Below are 16,954 nucleotides of genomic sequence, written 5' to 3'. Positions count from 1 at the left end.
CGCGGCAGAGACTCGGGTCTCCTGGTTGAGGCTAGTGCCTTACCCACGTAGCCTTTCTCCCCCTCATATTGTTTGCGTAGCACTCTCTAAAACACCCTGTAGGAGTTCCGGTGTTTCTAGACTTGGACAAAACGAATGTCACAGGCCTGGCTTGACTCTGTTCTGTGGCATACGGGAAATGCACCCATCTTGGTGATGAACGTGTGCCGTCTACTGCCCCTGCTGGGGCGTAGGCAGGTCTTGAGTCAGAGAGGCATGCTGCCAGAGATGAAGCTAATCATCTCTCTCTACCTGAAGTGCTTCAAGGAGCTGTTGAGCAAAGGATCCTTTTCAGTGCTGTCGGTGGGGAACCAGAGACCCACCTTCATCCTCCCTGCAATTGGCTTGGGCACGGGGCCTGGAATCCTGGTTGCAGCTCTTGGGCATAAACATTTGCGCTCTCCAGGTGGGATGCAGGGGATGGCTCCTTAATACGTTGAGGGTTTCTCCCATAGCGTTGTCTGATTTCCCTGCATACTGGCAGTGTCTGAGAATTAAGGATAAAGGGACAGACACGGTCAGGCCAATTTTCCTTGACTCTCGGGCGCTACGTCTAACACTACGAGCTACGGATGCGGTTCCACTGCTTGTGTACACGTACTCAGCTGTGCCTCTGCTGCTGCTCCCTGGGTGTCGTGGCTACACTGCTGTTTATGCTCCCCCTAGCTTGATGGGAGCTAGTGCATGTGTACCCAAGCAGGGGAATCGCACCCCTATCTTGAAGCAGAGCTGTAGCTGTCCGGGGTTCTCTGCTAGGGGTCCTGCTTCTGGTTCCCTCTGTTTGACCCTTTGACCCCCACACCTGTTCCCGTTTTTTCATCAGTTGTCCCACGAAATCAGTTGAGTCCTGGGTCCAGTGGCTTCTTCCCTTAGGCTGGGGGAAGGGCCGCTCGCACCTGCCCACTTCCTGGAAACCAAATAGTAGCGTAGAGGTAACTGGATGCTTTACCTGGAACTAAGGGGTGGTCTCAGAGCCAGGGCTCCTGGGTTGTGCTCTGGGGAGGGGGCGGACTGGAGCTTGAAACTCCAGGTTTTTATGCTTGCCAGTGGAAGGGAGTGTGGTTTAGTGGACAGAGCACTAGTCTGGGCTTCAGAAACCCGGGGTTCTGTTCCTGGCTCTGCTGCTGAATGAGCTGGGGCACGTAACTTTTTCTGCAGCGTGCCTTAGTTTCCCCCCTCTGTAAAAGGGGGAAAATGACGTCAACCTCCTTTGTCAAGTGCTTTGAGGTCTATTGATGGAAAGTATGATGTCAGAGCCGGGCATTGGCGTGAGTGGTTACAGCAGAGAGGTGAAGAGTTGGGATTCCTGTATGGTGCTTGCTCCTCCAGGATGGAGCATGGTCTAGCTGTTACAGTGAGAGGCTAGCAGCCAGGACTTCTGGGTTCTCCTTCCAGTTATGCCATGGTGTGATCTTGGGTCAGGCAATAAGACCAACAATTTCCATACTGGGCAGCTAACAGTTGTCCCCTAAACAAATGGCTTGATCATCAGAGGTTCTGAGCACTAATGTCTCTCCTCAGCTTGACGGCAGTTTAAGATGAGAAGTTGGCCAGTGTCGTGTTAAGTGCAACCGAAGAGCTGCTAAGCTCCCCCATGGCTGTGTGAAATCCAGCTGGATGGCAGGGCTGCCAGGGGTAGAAAAGCCTTGCCTTAAAGCAAAGAGTTTCCTAGCCCCTCACACCAACCAGCCATTCACATTGGGCCCGTTCCCCTGTGTCTGAAGGGCTGTGTGCCTGGGCCTGGTAACCATGGTGACACCTTGCAGCTGCAGGCCTCTGATTAGCAGTCCAGCTGGCTAATTAAACCCTCTGGGAAGGTGGGTGCCTGTCTCACAAATGAGCCAGATCCTACCTGAGGAGCTGTGTGCGCGCCTCTTACAGCCTGCACAGAGGGCTGCTGTCAACTTCCACTGAGGGACAGGTATTTTTTTTATTCCTATGTTATCAGGCAGGGGCACAGAATTTGGCTTTGCCCCTCCCCAAACAGGGACTGATCCACTGGGATAAATTCCCACCTCGCCATTTCCCCTTAAAACTCCTCTGACTCATGCATATCCTTGAGATAGATTCAAGGGACACAGTGGGTTCTTGCTAACCAAATCCTTCTGCCTCCCCGGCTATGACCAGGGCAATGGATCTTCAACTGGGGAACATCCCGCCCCCTCCAAGCAGGCTGCGAAGTTTAGGAGCAGAGATGAGATGAAGTTGCATTTTTCTGATCAGGTGATTTGAATGGCCTGACGTTCACAGGAGTGATTCAGATCTGGGTATTTGGGTGACCTTGCTATAACAAGAGAAGCCATTTATGAAATTTTGATCTCCATCTGAGTGCAGATTTCATATGCTGTAAAGTGCGAGAGGATTGGATCTGAGCCCATCTCTAGGCGGAGGGAAAGGGGAGAAACTAGCTTATTGGATCTTTTTCTCCAGGCCTTTTGGTTAAAACCGAGGGCCTGCTCCATGCCTCTTGCAGTCAATGAGAGGGTTTCTCATCTGGGCCGACCTGACGTGGACCAACGGACCCAACCGACCACCACCACGACGGACGCGGCGGGGGACACACCAGCGGACGTGGCGGGGGGGGGACACCAACAGACGCGGCGAGGGACAAACCAACGGACGCGGCAACTGTTGAAGCATCGGACTTAATGAGGGACACACAACTTTGTATGGACTTATTTGCTCTCTTTGTTAAACTCCCCCAAAAGTAACCCACAGACATACTTAGTAATGTTCCCCCATTCCCATATATTCCCTTGTATCTTTTAGCGCCCACACCATCACCCCCCCATCCAGGACCCCGCAGCTTATCCCTTGTTATTCTCCCCAGACTTTCAATCACTCCCCACGCTTCCCGATAACCTGCATATCGTCCCTGGATGTTGTATAAACTTTGCCCCTTTAAACTCTATGGGTTACCTGTTTGTTATTTTTTTGAAACAATTACTCAATAAACAAATTTAAATTTGATTTAATATCTAATTTGCCCTCTGTTAGGTGAATAGCTGCCACAGCCAGGGGAAGAGCTTGCTGATGCAATCTGCCTTTTCCATATTCCTGTAGGTTGAAATTTTCAAAAGCACCTAAGTGATTTAGGGGCTAGCCTGAAGGGTCTGTCTACACAGCGCCGCCGTGAGGACGACAAGGGTGTGATTTCTAGTGATCACTCTAAACTGCCCCAACTAGACCTCGCTGGTGTGAACTAAGAGGTACTGATGTAGTCCCGTTTCAAACAGGACTACGGTAATGCGTACTAGACAGCTTTCAGCTTGTGCCAGCAGCGTCTATGCTGGGTAGTTAGGTTGCGCTATAAAGTCTGGACTGTGGTGTCATGCAGACAAGCCTAAATCTCACTGGGGACTTGAGTTCCTCAATCACTTTTGAAACTGGCATTAGGCTTTTAAATTACTTAGTTGCTCTTGAAAATTTTACCCCCTGGTTTGGGAGGCGGGAGATGGAGGATGGCCCAGGGATTAGGGTGCTGGTCTAGAACTCAGAAGACCTATGTTCAGTTCCTTGCTCTGTTAGAGGTTTCCTGAATGAGGTGGGCAACTTATGCACTGTTCCCCAACTATAAAATGGGGAGGACAGCTTTTCCCAGTGCATTGTAAGGATAAATCCATTCAAGACTGTGAAGCGCTCAGATTCTACAGTAAAGGTGGCATCTAAGTACCTGATAGGATCCATTTTATCTTGAACTCCCCCGCAAATCAAAACCAGGATCAAATCCCTCAGTAACAACAGTGATGTACTATACAATCAAGGGGTTGAGCTTGTGTTCATCAAAACTCATCGCTTGATTGTAGGTACTTTAGGAAAAAGCCAGCTGTGCATGCCCCTCCACTTAGATGGAGCGGCGGCATTTTTGTCTGTTACTCGTGAAAAATTCCAGCTGTGTCTCAGCTCTCCGTAGATGATTGAATTTAAAAAATAAAATAAAATAATAAAAAAGAACACCTTAAAATAGACTCCCAGGATGGAAAAATGGCAGAGACTAATCTTGGAAACTTGGTTAAAAGAAGAAGGGGAGGGGAGGGGGGAAGAGAGGAGACAGAGAATGTAGTTTCAGACACTTAAAAAAAACCAACCCTGATTTGATTTATCTGGGGAGCGTGAACACTAAATAGAGAACAACGCCTGAAGTGTGAATTATTTCCTATATTAACACAGAGAAAAACTGATAGCCTTTTCATGTCAAGAGAATAGCGTGGAGGGGAGCGAGGGGGAGGGAGGTGAATGACATTGTTCAATCTCTGGGTTTGCTCACTCTTTATCAGGCTGAGATCAAAATTTATTCCCAGGATGAGGCCTGCGGCCCGGCGGAGGCCCTAGAGATTTTTAAGGGCCTAATTAAGAAAACAGGATGAAAATGGCGAAATAAGAGGGCAATTTACTTCTTGCAGAATAGGGAGATCAAATCAACTTATGAGCAATTAATGTGCACAAGGAGAGAATAAAGGGATGCCGGGATATGGTAGCGGGCCTCATTTTAATGACATGCTCTGGTGTTGGCATAGAGGATTACTCTGAAGGTCAGATGTAGATTGAAATGACCTTGCAGATTCTTAACCCTCCTTCCAATTAATAGAACCAACTCAGAAATGCAAAAGACCCTGGCTTGGAGCGCTGTCATCCCTTTACGTTCAGAAGGGGGGAGGGGAGGGAGAGAGAGAGGATGAAAGGGGGTTACCTTCAGTTAAACAACAGCTGCCAAAGATGGGGAACTTGGGCAGGCAGGAGAGAAGGGCTCTTAATTACAGCATAGGAGCCATCCAAAGGAAAAAAAATTCGGTGTCAAGGCTCCAGCTAGGATATAAAAAGGCAGGAGAGTGCTCGTTGGGGTTGCAATTCTTATTAACACTCCTGCAGGGATAGCAGCACATGTCTGGTGTGCAGGTTAGGAGTCCTGTGTCCTCTTCCCAGGCGGGCACTCTGGGACCAGGTGGCAGTGCTGTCAGGATGGTGGCTAGGTGCGGGGGGCTTTAGGCCAGATCCACACTTGCTCCCGTGCCTTGTGCGAACTCTTTGCACCCATGCAAAGTGTGTGTGAATCACAATGGTCACCTTTTGCACAGGTGTGAACCGCTGCGCAAGGGGCAGGGCAAAGGGAAAAGGGCTCCCTGATCCTGCCAGATTGTGCATTTCCAGCAGTCTTTTGCACCAGTGTGTAGTGGGTGTGACTGGGGGTGCTCAGATTTGGGAGTGTTTTATCCCCACTTGGCACAGGGGTAAATGCCCATGCAAGGCACCGGGCAGGGAGAATCAAACCCAAGATGTTTTCTGATGTCAACCCCGTTTCCTTTGTTTTGTTTGTCGATGGAGCCACGAGAACTGAAGCTATCTGATGGCAGTGGCCCGGGTCTTGGAGCGATTGCAATTCAGTAATCTAGAGAAAGAGAGCAGGGCCCAAATGCTGGATCCAGACTCGGGGGTAGCTGACATTTGGGTCTGACTCTGGTGTTGGTGACCCCTTGCCATTTCTGCTAGCTGCATGCATGTCACCTGGCTATAAACTCCCCTTATTTACTCAGCTCCTTTGGACAATAAGAGACAGAGCCTCAAAAGAACCCAGCTCAGGCAACAGAGCCGTTTCTAACGGTCTAACCATTGAGAACAATGGGGAATCCCCTCCCCTGCCATCCCCATTGAGAACAATGGAAGCGGTTGGGTGCTGGGAGCAGGCTGTGACTGCACGGACGCACATGGTAATACTTTCTTGGCCCCTTGTTGTGGTGGGCAGTGTAGCACAGGGACAGTTTGAGGCTAAAGACAGATGTGATGAGCTGAACTAGAGGTGGTTTGGGCTTTGTGAAACAACACTCTGATCGGTGGGTGTATCAACATTGCAATGTAAGCCCAGGGTTAGTGGGACTTGAGTCTGCGGCCCTGGGTTTCCAAGCCCAGGGCTTAAGCGTCCACACTGCATATTGACTCTAGGTTAAGACATTTTGAGCCCAGGCCCCACTCCCAGGCTCCAGTATCCATACTGCGGCATGCAGACCCGAGTCCAGCCAGCCATCTCCCAGGCTTCCTAGCGCTCTCCCAAACGTGGCTGTTTCAGCTCTTTGTTCATGGGGCAGTGTGGGGAAAACTTGACTGTGCACCCCCGCAAGTCATGACCCCGCTGAGATTAGGGCCCCATTGCGCTATGTGCTGTACATAGCTACAGTAAAACAGTCCCTGTCCCAAAGAGCTTACAGTCTACACAGACAAAGGGTGGGAGGGGAAACTGAGGCACAGAGAGGGGAAGGGACTTACCTGAGGTCAGGCAACAGGTCGTTGACAGACCCAGGAATTACCCCCGCCTCTTTTGCCTCCCACTCCAGCGCCCTATCCACTGGGCCCACAGTTTGGTCTTGCTTTTGCAACGCCAGGTTGGATCCAGTTTACCCAAGTGTGTGCGTTGAGGGAGTCCAGAGAGGTGATTTGGGTTTTGGCCCACCTATAGATATGGCCTGGTGTGCTCGCAGAGATTCACCGAACTCCTTAATTCCCGTGAGCCGTATCTCTGGTGCTTTTTGCATGGGGCAGTGACGAATTGAAGGGGTGAGAGGTTTAATGGTGCAGGGGGGGGGGGGGGGAGGGACACATCCTGCTGTGTGGAGCTATGCTGGAGCCCCGTGTTCAGGGATGGGTGAGTAAATCTGAGGATGAGCAAGATGCCAATACCTTGAGACTGAGAGAGATTCACTTGGTGACTGTGTCCGACATCTGCGTCCACCCAGTGACCCAGAGCGAGACAACACGCTTGCCCCTCTCCTCCCAGGGGACAAGGTACTTGGGCGATAAGTCCCTTCGCAGAAACACTAGTGGCTTGACTTGCAACCTGACTTGGTTGGTTCCTGGGGACTAGCTAGTCCCCATGTTAGGAAATGTCCAGCTGGAATATCCTGGAGTGTTTCAAACCTTGCTCTGCCCTTTTGACATCAGTATGGCCAATGGGAGGCCTTGGCCTTTCTTGTGTGCCACGCACAAGCCCCAGGGGAAGGCAGGGAGTGAAAGCAAGCAGGAAGGGCTATCCGTCGCTCTGCTCTGATCTCGGCCCAGAGGAGGGCTCTGCTCTCTTTCTGCTGTGTCCTGCCTGGAGAGGCGCTGGGAACCACAGGCTGATGGCAGATGCTTCTCATCCTCTAGAGAAACAATAGTCCAGTCAGTTTGCTGGGCTGGAAAGCTGCATGGGACAGGAGTGGCCACAAGGGAGAGCCAGATTGTTACTGGAAAAATTGGCTGAAAGCTTCAAGGCTTGATTTTCAGTTACTCCGTTTGTGCGCCTGGGTCAGGGATGGTGGTGATGGGGGGCGCGTAAAGGTGGCTTGTGCTTCCCATGTTTTAGGGTGATGGAGGATCCTGCCTGACCATGGTATAAATTAGAGCAGTTTCCAGGCTCCTCTAACTTGTACTCTTCTTCCCCCGGTCCACTTTGAGCCACGGGAAGCAAAGAACAGTCCTAGCGCAATGTGCTCCCTCACAGACTCCATGTGCTGGGGGCTGGGAGCAGGGCCCTTACAGTAGCTCTACACAGGCTGATAAAAACCTCTGTGCAGGGGGGATTCTCAGCGGGCTGTTTTCACCCACTTTAAGGCCTCTTTGCATATGGGGGCTTTAAGTGTATCTGAGAATCAGACCCCTGGAGTGCCCAAAATGCTCAGTGCCATACAGGTGCTTAGGGAAATGCTGTTCCAGGGGTTGTTCCCTGGGGACAGTTGGCTGGCTGTCCCTTTGGGAGCCTGATCTCCTTGGTGCAGGTGAGTTTCTAATTGTTCCGTAAATGTTCACTCAGCTGTTTTGCCAGTGACCAAGTGGCTGAAACTTGGTGCAGGTCACAAATGAAATGAGTCTGACAGGCTCTGCCTTCGCTCCTTGAGATTGTTTCTACAGATCACAGAAACACCCTGCAATTAATGCAGAGGGGTGCTGCAGATAAGGATGACGGTGCAGCCTCAAATCTTTATGGATTCCCAGATCTGGAGTGATAGGCTCAGCTGAAAGTTACTGCTCCGAGGGAAAAGAGGCACCAAGAGGGGAAGTGACTTGCTCAAAGTCACAGGGCGGTGGCAGAGCTGGTTTGCACCCCTTCTCTGAGAGAGTTTGTGGGCAAGACAACGGTAACGCTAGGTGGGATAGACCCTGACACTTAGGAAGAGAGTGGTGCTTTGGCTTTGCCAAGGGAAATGCACACTGGCCCAACATCTGAGCGAGCCCCTCCAGGCAGTTCTTAATCTGCCCTTACTTCGGCAGAACTCCTTAGGCCTGGTCTACACCAGGTCAGCTTAGCTATGTCAGGGGTGTGAAAAATTCACATCCCTGAGAGTCGCACTTAAGTTGATGTAAGCCCCAGTGTGGTGCTGTAAGCATAACCTTAGACTAAATCCGGCTGGTGTCTACTCAGGCAAATTTCCGCTGGAAGCTGATCGGGGTAAGGAGGGGCATAACTTTGCCCGAATAAGTGCTGAGAAGAAGCGGAGTAAAACCAGAGAAAAGAACTTAGGAGTTGGCCCATTATCCTGGCTGGATCGGTAAGGTCAGTCACCTCTCCGTTAGGGGCCAGCCCAGCGCCCTTCGATCAAGGGTACATTTCCTCCTGAATCTCCTCTTCCTCCGTTTTCTTAGGCCTAACTCCACTCACAGTGCCATAAATCTCTATTGCAAGTAATATTACACTAGCATGAGATTAATCACGCCCGCTGAGTTCTAGGCTGGCCATCTCAGTGCTGGGACAAGGGGGCATCCCTCTCTGGGCCGTGCCATCACACCTGCTCACTGTCAAAGGACTTTCCTGCACTTGGATTCTCTCTACCTGAAATAGCTGCACTATTGCAAAGCCCAGATATGGAAAGTGCACTTGCACTGGTGCAACACGGCCACGGTAAGCATTTGCACTGGATGGTTCAGCTATCAGTGTATCTACCCTTGCCAAACCCACTCCTTAGTGTAGACAAATCCTTCTTTGTTCCGTGGTGCAAGGCAGATGGCTGTCCTTGGCTCCAATCCCTCTCTTCTTGCTTGCTACCCTCTTTACCTGCTTCAGTAATCCTGGGTTTGGTGGCGATATGGCTGCTATGCCCACCAGGTACACCAGGGCTCGGCCTCTCAAAGGAGCTGTAGTGACATGACCTCGCAAACCCTTAGGACGCTGCAGGATGGATATGCTTTAAGCTTTCTTTGCTCACCTACGTTCAATGCACCACTAACCCAAGTTCTATGTCCGCCTGTCACCATGGAGAGAGGTATGAGGTCACAACGTGTAGTCATGGGGAGGGTTATGATGTCACAATGTGTTTCCATGGAGAAAGATGTGAGGTCACAGTCTTTCAGGAAGGACATCTCAATTCTGGGCCGATACATGGGGGCTGGGAGAGTGGGTGGGATTTGCTCCCAAGTTTAGCTCTGATTCATGGGCAGCCGGCCCAGCCTTCAATGGACATAGGATTGATCAGGGTTTGAGACAAAGGGCTCAGCCGTGACTAAGCAGGTGAGAGCTCGGGGGGAGGAACAGCAGCGATGGGTTGCAGGTGACGAGAAGAGAGAGAGATGTCCTTGCTGGTGGAGATTTGGAAAGGCAGGACTCTGTGCCAGACTACGTCCTGTCCTAGAGAGTTGTGGGGGGGGCACAGGGAGGAACTACATTAGACATAGGAAATACAGAGCAACAGACACAGTCTGGGAAAGAGAGCACCCCACACCCACAAGGCCAGAGAGGTTCTACTGAGTGACATCAGACTGCCCCAAGCACCCCTATTCTGCAGCTGCTTTCTATGTGCACCCCTTTCCTCGCCCCAAGGCCAGGTTAAGTATCGAGCCATCCGCTGCAAAGATGGGAGAGTTAAAAATAAACCTGCCTGGAGATGACAGAAGACGAAGAGCCTGATTTTTCCAGAGGCGCTGAGCAGCTGCTGCTCCCTTTGGAGTGTAGGTACTTGGCACTTCTGAAAAATCAGGCTCTGAGAGTTTAAAAATTGACTTGTGTGAACTGTCAGCAAATCTGGGGAGGCAACCATTGCTCCTGAAAGATGCCTGGTTTAGAAATAGGCCATGGGGGAGCAGAGGGGCTGCTGGATAGGAGCCATGAGAGCTGGGAGTACGAGCAAAGCCGACACTTTGTTGAAACAAGGGAGTCTAGGGTGGAAACAAAAGGCTCCACATATTACTTCATTGTTTGATCACAAGGTGACTCCTCCAGGGCTGGGATTCTACCGGTCTGAGTGACCCAAATGGGGTCCAGGAGGGGGCTCTCCTACTGCAATCCGAAATGAGAGAGAGTCCTAAGCAAGCAACTATTTGTGCTGTCTAGCGCCTCTCCCTACCTTTGATGGAATCGCTCCTGTGAACAGGATATAGGTGGTTGGCTAGAAAGGTTTCCTTCATTATTGTTTCTGAGATCCCAGGGTCTGCTTGTGCCTCACACTACACAGGAGAGTGCAGTAGAAGGGGCCTTGCTCTGTATCAGGGTAACACTCCTGATTTATGCTTGGGCAAGAAGAGACTTGCTCAGCCCAGCCAGCTTTACCTCTAGAACCAGACACCCGAAAGCCCAACAAAGTCCTTCCCAGGACAAAGCAAAGGATAGTACGATGGTAGCCGCAATCCCATCTCGGCCAGGGCAGATGGAGACGATTTAGGAGGTCCTTCCCATCTCTGATTCTGTGGGCCAAACCCTGAGGTCTTTGAAGCCAGTGGAAGTTAGGCCTGAGTAAGGACTGAGTGACAGGACCTCAGGGCTAGGCTGTATGGCTCTGCAATGATCTCCTGTCTGGGGGAGACCAATATTCTCCTCAGGAAGAAGAGTCTATGGGGCGTTGACCAATCCACCTGTGACAAGGCTGGGCGCTGGTTTTATGAGGTGCTATCTCACTGAGAGCTGCTGGCTCTGAGGACCTGGGTTCGAAGGGCCAGGGATGCCTTCGGGAACACAGTCTGCTTCTAGACCCTGGGGTATTTCTGTGTTTTCCTCCCCTTCACCCACCCTCCTTTCTTTCTGGGCCTGGCTACAGATGAGCCCCTTTGGCTGCTGAGCAGTGAATCTGCTCCGGCTGCTCCTTCCCTCCCCCAAAGTCCATAATCCTCCATTGGTGATATCACCGGGGGTTGTTGTGGAAACGGTTGCGATGAGGTCACGAACGGGGGATTACATTTTCAGGTGGGGAATAGGCAGCAAAGTCGGACTGGCTTTGAAGAAACAAAAGTAGCTCTTTGCATGTAAATCTCCATGGGTAAGAAAGAGGGAGAGACAAGAAAATATCTGATCTCAATCCAGAATTGCTTCCAAAGAGAAGGAGTCAGGTTGATTCCCTGGGTGAGTCCGTGGCTCCAGTGGATTACACTGCAGAGGCATTTGGCCCAATGTTTTACCATATGTGGCTTTTTAAGGCATTAGGGTTCTGCTAGCGAACACGGAGCCCTTGTAGACAGCTTAATTACAGCTAGGATTATTGCAGAGATAGGAATAACAAGCAGAGTCCCAGTAGCAACTTGCCACCAGCCAGTGATACCGTCAGAACCGGAGACAAAAGGATTATGACTCAGCCGAGGGTTGTGGAGGGGAACATGCTGCAGTAGGAGAGAAAATGAGGCCCAGGTAAGGAGGCCAGGAAAAGCAGCTATGGCTGCTAGCCCACTGGAACAGCAGCTCATGAATTTAGGAGAGGCTGTGAACCTTTCTGGAGTGGAAAGCGATGAAGCCAGAGATGGACGAGGCTAGCTCTGTGTCCCTCTGAGACTGCTTCAGGAGTTACATCTGGTGGAGACGTAGAGAGCTGGAGTTTCATGCTCTGTGGCCATCTCCCATTGTAAGTTACTGTAGTGCTGGTGGAGTAACAGCTTGGCAGCCCTGGAGAGTGTAGGCATCTCTCCATTCACAGGGCAGAACAGCATAGATGGCAGCAGGGCAAACTTCAACCCCCCGGCCCTGCCAGTGCACCTCAACCTGGACCTGAAGACACCTCCTCTGGGTAGATGTGATATTGTCTACAGACCTGGAGCAGAGCTCTGTGACTTGGGTCTTTTTCTTATTGCAGCGCAAGGAGGCCTGGGGTTGCCCCCTCTGTGGTACAGAAAAACCAGGATACCATAAAACTGGAGAGCTGGCAATGTGTACTGAGCACCCTTAGGGTCTCCCAGGATAGCTACCTCCAAAAAGGGAGGGTCCTGGGAAAACCTGGGCCACTGGCAAACCTACACAGGCCCCAGGGAAGAACCATGTGGCAATGTCCCCTTCGCAGGCCGGTAAGCTCATCAGTTCTAATGTGCTGGATGATTCAGTTCCCTCCGGGCCTGGACTTGCCATCTGTGGAGATTGAAGAGAATTGTAACCTGGTGCATGAGCCTTTGCATGGGCTCCTCATCCCCATCTGATCAAACTGGATCCTGATCTTTCAGTGCTGAGGAAAGCAGCAATAGCACTTAGGGGTGCAAGACCAGACTATGCTGCTGCACAGGGACTCAGTGACATTTCTGGATCTACTCTGGCACCCGCAGTCAGGTTCAGCAGCCCAAAGGAGCCCCAAGTGCTGCCCCAGGATTCTAGTTAACCACTGCCTCTGCTCAATGTCCACTGATCCCGGCTGTGCCTTCCATTGGAGCCCTCGCCACATGCTTGGCGCCTTCTGAAACAGAGCAGCTGCCTTTAAGTAAAGTCTCTGCCAAGTTTGTCAGCAGCTAAGTGGTTAACACTGCTCTGTTGTGGAGATGCCTAGGTATATTTCAGAGGGCACTAAGGCGAGGGGCAACATGCGAACCAAAGAAGGCTCAGTTCAGAAGATGTAAAGACAGAGAGTAAGGATGACCTGGTGGACAAGGCATTGGCCTGGGAATCAGGGCCTCTCTCTTTACCCCCCCTCCCAACTCTGCCACTGACTCATTGTGTGATCTTGGGCAAGTCCCTTAATCAATCTGTGCCTCAGTTTCCCCATCCACGACATGAGGAGGAGGATAATACTACAGAGAGGGAAGGTAAATTAGTTGATATTTGACTGATTAGCATGTGGAGCTCCTCGGGTGGGAGGGGCTATATCGTTGCAAAGTGTTCACGTTCAAAATATCCTGATCCCACTTCCTGTATCAGCTCCTCTGCGTGAGTTTTGGGGCTGAGTCTAGTGACAATTAGAAAAGAGCCCTGCAGTGCCAAAACCTGACCTGACCTGACCTCAACTGACCTGGCTGTGCCTCGCCTCGCCTCATGCGTTAGCAGCAGAACTGAAAGCTACACTCAGACTAGGGAATCCGTAGAGCTGGCGATGCTTCAAGAGGCTGGGTTCGGGTATGGTGGTGATGGACACAGTAAAAGAGACCCACAAAGCCAGATGGTCAGCTGGTGAAAGCAGGTCCGGCTCTACTGGATGCAGAGGTGCTATGCTGATTAACACCAACTGAGGATCTGGCTCGGAAATTATATTTAATGATAGGCAGAAAGAACCCAGTTGGATTTTTCTGATCCTGGGCTGGGGTTTATAGCACTGTTCTTGGGAGAAATCAGCTGGCCTTTGGCTTGTCAGTTGAGCAAAATGGCTTTAGAATCAGAGAGAGAGAATGTGGACAGAGGACCCAATGACGCTGTCTTTACAGTCATGTTTCTAACTGCAGAAGCACTAACTGGAAAATCCAGGCATCAGACCTCTGCTTGGAGTCTTGGAAAATGGGAACTAGGTGTCCTCGGCACACGGGCAAGCTGAGATCTCAAGATCCAGGATCCTTGGCCCCTGGGGAAACCGAGTCTCAAAAGTATTTGTATCTAGATTACAGTAGCTCTTAGGGGCTCCTACTGAGGTTGGGACCCTATTGGGCTGGGCACTATACAAATGGGGCAGAGGCAACCAGTGAGATTCCAGTACCACCCCTTTCTCTCCTCCCCCTCTATTCCCCCAAAAACAAAAAACAAAAAAAGAAAAACTAGATCATCAGCCCCAGTATCCTTGGGCCATAGAAAAGCTGGAATTCCAGGATCCTTGGGAAGCTTGGTCTTGAATTTGCACTGGAAAGATGGGTCTTGGGATCCCAGGATCTCTGACCCACCAACTCTTTGAAAATTGGGTGCTTGGGACACAGTATCCTCTGGATTCCTTGGCTGAAGCTCCTTGGGGGTGGTGGTGCCTGGAATCCTTTCCTCCTCTTCCCCCACATTCTGCAGCCAGTTTAATCAGCCTGTAGTTTTCATTTCATGCCTTTCTCCTTTTTGAGGGGGCAGTGAAATTTATACAATATTTAAGCAGCAAAGCGGAGTCCTGGAAGATATTATTAATGTAAAAGGGACAGGCTGGAAATGCACTTGAACCTGGTTACAATTAGAGGGTGATTTTTCTAAAGGTCAATGAATTCAGATAATATCCACAGGGGGGAAAAGAAATTTAATACCTTTTTAGTGAATTAATTAATTATAATATTATATCGGCTTGGGGTTCTTTTCCAGAGTGATTAAGGGAACGATCTATCTTCGGAGAGGTGGGGGGAAGGCAGCGAGTGAACGAAAGACTGACAGAGGGAGAGAGCGAGAGCAGGAGGGGGAGAGAGTTTAATGCAAGAATAATGGAGCCTTTTCTTTCCTTTCAAAACTTACTGTATTTCAAGGCCGCACATTCCCTGCCTTCCTGGGCGCAGACCCTTTCATGATGATCTCACCAAAGCCGTAGAAGGTAGAGGCCATCATTGTTATCTCCTAGGAAGTGAATTTGGAGGGGGTGTGGGTGTATCTTCAAGTGCCAGAGAAAGCAGCAGCTAGGAAAAGGCATGCTGGAAGCAGGGGGTATGGACGTGTCCCATTCAATCCTAAACAGCTCTGTCCTGCTATTGCAAGATCTCCTGTTGATGTCCTGTCCCTCCCCAACCCAGCTCTGTTCTCGCACCTCAATCCTAACCTGCTGCACCCCCTGCTGTTCCCTTCCTGTCCCCCCTACGCCAGCTTTATCAGTGCAGCCCCCTCCCACAGCTATCTCTACCACTGCCAGCTCTACCAATGCACCTTTAATCGTGACCTGTAGCCCCCACCACTATTCCAGTCCTGCCCACCCTCGCAGCTCTGTCCTGACCTCCATCAGACGTGTTATTCCAGCACTGCTCCTCTCACCTCCACCACCAGCTTGGCCAGGGCAGCTCTGTTCTGATCAGCAACGCCTGGAGTCCAACTCCCCTCTTCGCCCCCGGCCCCGGTTACAGCCCAGGGGTCTCTGCTGTCATCTCCTGACACTGCCTTTGCCAGTGACCTAGCGCTAAATTGCCGACTGTACTGCAAGCTCTGCCTGGGCTTGAGCAGTGGCATAGACGTGGAAATTTGGTGGGCTCTGACTTCTGGTGGACGGGCGATGAACTGTCCCTAGGGCAAGTCGGGGGGGTGGGTGACTGAACTTCCCTGTTCCTGCATGGGGGAGGAGGGTCTTTGTGTTTGTCCCAGCGGCATAGTCATGGGTGGGCTTGGGGAGACAGGGAGTGGGTGGGGGAGAGGAAGAGGGTACAGGGAGCAGAAAGGCAGGGGGGAAGGGAAGCGTCCTAGGTCACGTTGCTGTGTCCGGAGGTGGGTGGGAGGCGCCTGACCTGCGGTGAAACCCTGCCCTGTCCCTGGGGCAAGTATAGCAGGTTGGAGAGCAAAGCCCCAGCCAGGCTGCATCCTTGCTGTTAAGCAGGCGCTGCATCTTTTCCCTGCTCCCCTATGCCCATGGGCAGGACTGGCCCATGACAATCCGTCCAAGTCCCTGGAGTCAGACAGGCTCTTTTCCTGCCCTTGCCCCACATCTTCTTCACCAGCCCCACTCCAGAGCTGCCCTGAGCCTGGCCGGGGATAGTGCTTGGGTGGGTTTGGAGCCCTGATGACCCGGCTTTGGCTGCAGAAGGGAGCGGCCGGGCCAGGTGTGCGTCTGGCCCCTCTGCCTGGCAGTAGGCATGTTGAGCTGAGCAGCGTGCAGCAAGCAGGGGGCAGGAGTGGGTGAACTTTGGGTGGGCCTGGGTGCTAACCGGGTAGGCTGTGGCCCACCCGCAACTGTGCCCCTTGGCTTGAGGCTGCAGCATGCACTGTACTTGATGTCCTCTCGGCTGCCCTGACTTGCAGGCACAGCAAGGGGATGTGGGCAGCTGGCTCCTCACAGAGTTCTCCTGCTACTGCCCATGCATCTCTGCCGGGATGTGCTGCTCTCCGGGGAGCTGTTCTCCTTGCTGCTGGTGAGAAGTGCAGGCATCTGTGACACTGGAGCCTCTGCTTCCCAAGAGCCCCACAGCAACAGGTGGCTGTCAAGTGGGAGCGGTGCTCAAGACATTGCAAAGGGTGTGAGGGCCCCTCTTAGGAAGTTCTCTGGGGGCTCCAGATGAGCTCTCATCAGCCTGGGGTGCATCTTCAACCGTCTCTCCCCTCCCCACCAGCTCAGTTCAGCCCCCTCCCAGTAGGCAACATGGCTCACTGGACACAGGCCTGGGAATTGGGACTCTGGGATTCTTGGCTCTGCCATGGGCATGCTGTGTGACCTTTGGGGAGTTTCTGCCCCTCTCTATGCCTCAGTTTCCCCTATTTGTAAAGCAGGGTTAATGAAACTCACCCTTCTGAAGTGCTTTAAGACTTGTCTAAACCCTCTCTCCCCAGCTAGCTAATATCATCCCTCCTTCCACCCAGCATTTTCTGTGAGGGGGAATATGGTACCTAGGACTTGAAACCAGGACTCCTGGGTTCTGTTTTCCACTGTGTGACCAAGGCATTGCCCCTCCGTGCCTCAGTTTCTCCATCTGTAAAGCCGGGATCATGGTCTTTGCAGCTGTGAAGCATTTTGAATCCACCTTCACGTGCACAAAAGATTTTTATTATTTCTAGCAGGCTCTAACACCAATTGCCCTCGGGGAGCTCAGCAATAGCTTCCGACCAGAGTCCCTTGCTCTATAGCCTTCCCTAGTGTTAGTTTATCTGCAGTCCAAGCCGAGGCTGAAATTTACACTCTCAGCTAATCCA

This window comes from Emydura macquarii, unplaced genomic scaffold (genome assembly GCF_026122565.2).
Source record: "Emydura macquarii macquarii isolate MOO-44397 ecotype Brisbane River unplaced genomic scaffold, CSIRO-AGI_Emac_v2 contig_3220, whole genome shotgun sequence".
Lineage (NCBI taxonomy): Eukaryota > Metazoa > Chordata > Testudines > Chelidae > Emydura > Emydura macquarii.
Note: the sequence above shows the minus strand (reverse complement) of the source record.